Source organism: Pinus tabuliformis, chromosome 1_1 (genome assembly GCF_031772625.1).
Source record: "Pinus tabuliformis cultivar Carrire ecotype Pingquan chromosome 1_1, CPIR1, whole genome shotgun sequence".
Classification (NCBI taxonomy): domain Eukaryota; kingdom Viridiplantae; phylum Streptophyta; class Pinopsida; order Pinales; family Pinaceae; genus Pinus; species Pinus tabuliformis.
In genome coordinates, this window is record NC_142297.1 from 845,379,954 (window position 1) to 845,383,637 (window position 3,684).

The 3,684-nt window shown below is 38.5% G+C and overlaps 1 pseudogene; it reads right to left on the reverse strand.

Annotated features, from left to right (window-relative positions):
• Nucleotides 1-1,284: 1,284 nt before the first annotated feature.
• LOC149216895 (homeobox-leucine zipper protein ANTHOCYANINLESS 2-like) lies at nucleotides 1,285-3,259 on the reverse strand (annotated as a pseudogene).
• Nucleotides 3,260-3,684: the final 425 nt, after the last annotated feature.

Here is a 3,684-nt window from a genome sequence, read left to right on the forward strand (position 1 = left end):
CCAAGAACAACCACAAACCCTAGGAAACCAAGAGAATTCACTAATTCAAGGACAATCTGACATAGGCTTATGAAGTTGGAATTGTTGAATTTTTATAAAAGGTCGGGCCACCTTCTGGGCTGTTATTTATTTCAAAGCAAACCAATCAACATGGTGCTACCAATCAGCATGGTTCTTATCGAAAAATGTTGATGAACTACATTAGATAGTAACCAAATTACTGGAAGTCGGAAAAAAGAAATGCTCCACACATTCAAAAATAAGGCTCGATGCACTGTAGAAAAAGAAAGCAATCACGTTGTTATCTTACTCCAGATATGTTATATGAAAACATGAAAATATTCATTATCATTGTCAATGTTTTGTATTATATGATATAACATGCTTGACACATTCACTATTATGCTTGAATTCAAATATGTAATTGACAACACGGAGTTAAAAGGCTAAAATGTCCATACCAACTTTCTGTATTGTAGTGAAAAAAGGGCTTTCAAAACAAAACTTGCTTGATTTTTATGTAGGAAACCAGAAAACTTGACTAACACTATCAATTCTTGTAGGCATTAACCTTTGCTACACCACATTAATGCATAGACTTATGCACAAAGGAAATGAATTATAAACAAAATTTAAACAAGAAAAAGACACAACATACCTACCGTGATAAGTGAACAAAAATGCAAAAGCCTATGATCCAAAACCTGCAATTAAGCTAAATAATATCAATGTCGTCATGTCATATCATGTACATGAATGGATGATTGAGTTTAACTGAAATATGAGAGTAGCAACGATTAAGATTTTGCGGGGAGTCAATACCCGAACCAGTACCCTTGCATGGTGGTAAAGCTTATGCAAACATCATGTTTGTTTGATAATTGCATTGCCAAGGAAATAAGCTTTGTCTTGCTGGTTTCAGTTTTGTTTACCACTTGGCAAGGATATATGTGGTGCGTTCTTGACTCCACTACGCATCCCTCATGAATTTTTTTCAGTTACATATATCATGTGATCTCAGTAATCCCATTGCTATCCATCCTAGGACAAAGGTGAAAGCAGGCGGGAGGAGGTGGCTGTGGTTGTTACTGTGAGGGACAAATCAACACCCAACTCAATGCGAGCAAATTGGTGTTGAGATCCCCTCATAACTGCCCAGTGCCAATGCCAGCTCCCCTTACCTTGCACGTTAAACATTGATTGGCATGGACCAAACAAAAAAAAAAAAGCTTATGGGGATAGAAAAAAAACTAGACAGTGAGGATTAAGAGGGAGAGATTTATGTCAAGCATCTTCACAGTGCAAAGCTACCTTGATTTTCTACACGGTATAGGATATGAGGTTGTTCACTGTCTCCACTGATTCTACTGTGAGTTTGGTTGTTGGCAAGCTGTTGACTAATATATGGAATGCAACTGTTAAAAGTGATCCTCCCACACGCGGGCTGTTGACTCCAATGCCCTTTCCAGTAGGGTTTAGTGCAAGGGGCCTGCATTCTGGTCCGTCTGGAAGAATGGAAAAGCCAGAGGGTAAGAGGGCAACATAAGCTAGATCACCCCCACTCATAACCACATGCATGGCTAGGATGTCCACTGGAGCATAAACTACAAGAGACCCTGATGCATCTGTGCAAGTCTCTTGCAGGATCAACATGTTGTTGCTTTCATTGGAATTCATGGCCTAAAATAAAAAACATTCACAGTTAGGGTTAGGGTTTCATGAGAGGAATTATTCTCCAAGAAGCATTTCGAAGAAAAAGAAAAGGAACATATGCTTGCTCTTAGAAGAGAAACACAGTTGCTAGGATCTTGTCCTTTCGGAATGTGAGCCATTTCTTGCATTGGACCTCCATTTGACAGTATATCCCACTGCTCTAGTTTTTTTATATCAGTGGTCAGTAGAGAGTACCGGCTGTGGATGAAACGAAATAGGAAAAATAATGCCATGCTATGAATTATTGAGTCCAGTTATTCCTTACCTTGCTTCTGAGTCTCTCATCCCTCGAGAAATCAAATAAGCTTTGCAGAGAAACAGGAAGCCACACTGATGTGATCATGCTCAGCACGACACCAGGTGGCTCTCTAGGGTCATCAACACTCTTTCTTGTCATAGCACGAACATCGTCATCAATGTTACCAGAGAGCTTATTCCAGGTGTGTATAGTCGACGCACTCACTCCAGCACAGAAACTGTCCGTCATGCGTTGCGCAAGTCTCAACATGCTGCGACGCCCATTGGGAGTCGGTATGGCTATGCAGATGAATGCATTCCTCATAATTAGTGTCGTAAGATGAATTTTAGGAAAACAATTGTGTTTTCAAATTTAGTAAAAACTTAGATTGGCCAAAATTTCTAAGAAACACTTCACTTATCATAAAAAGGTGAAAAGCTTACTCCACTCATAAAATCCTACTCCACCCATCATCAAGAACCTAAATTTACCCATCATCAAGAACCTAAAAAAAAAATAGATAACCGCCCTGATATATTTTCTACATCTGGCTGTTCTCTGTGTGATAAAAAGGAAAAGAAAAGGGCATCACTGTGGCTCTCACCCGTGGGATCTCTTGCTGAAACGTTCGCTGTTGCTATGAGAATAGCAAGGCACTCACATTGATGTTTTAAAGTTGCCAGCCAGCGTTGTGCTCCAAAAGCCATCCCGGAATTTAACAGAGAATGGTAAAGCATGTGCACTCTACAATCATCATACTCCGCATACTCTACCCAAGTCACCTGATATTTCATCAAACACATATACATTACATCTGAGATTAATTGGTTACTGTACCTGCATGATAATTCCTATTCCCCATTATCAGCGATATAGGATTCGGGCACAACCTTGGAATACCCGTTGGGCATGTTCTGAATCAAACAACTAGAAGGCAACCTCCTGCATTTCATAAATCCTGCAGGCGAATTATCTCGAAGGCCATCAACAGATACATCCACCACTACCCATACACCCTCAGCGTGCTGTTTGCAGAATTGTAGAATGTAAACCTCTCGAGAAGGAACTAACGGTGAAAGCACTTGCAATTCTGCATACATCTGTAAGTCACATAAAACTGCATCTTAGTAATCAGAAAGTAAAACAAAATGGTAATTGAAATAAAATAAAAAATACCCCACAATAATCCTAGAAGCTTACCGGTTGCAGTGCACCATTCCTTGTCCCGCCCATTCCGCTCGATATTACATCGACTGTGACTGCCCTGGATATCATGCAGGGTAACATTTCCTTATACCTGTTCACCATTAGAAACATGGGAATACAGGTAACCTGATGAGTACATGCTTGCCAGATGTGATGTGCGCAGCGAGGATAATGAATCGGTAAATATCTTTTTTACTGACAGATGTCAAACAGAAAAGCATATAACAGATGTCACGCAGAGAAACAAAGTGTAGACCAAAAGCTCACTCAAAGGAAGGCTTATCGGCCTAATTATAAGGTACAATTTAAAAAGGTATACATAAAATTTAAATCTAGTTGGTTATAAAAACTCTTTAAAGTAAATACTAAATTTAATTATTATATATTTATTATCTTATTCATATCTCATTATTAAGTATTTTTTGTATTAGAGAAATTGTAACTAGTATTACTTTAATTATTATTTTTAATATATTAGAGAAATTGAAATGTGGTAGAAGTCTCTACAATTGTATATGATTTGGTAG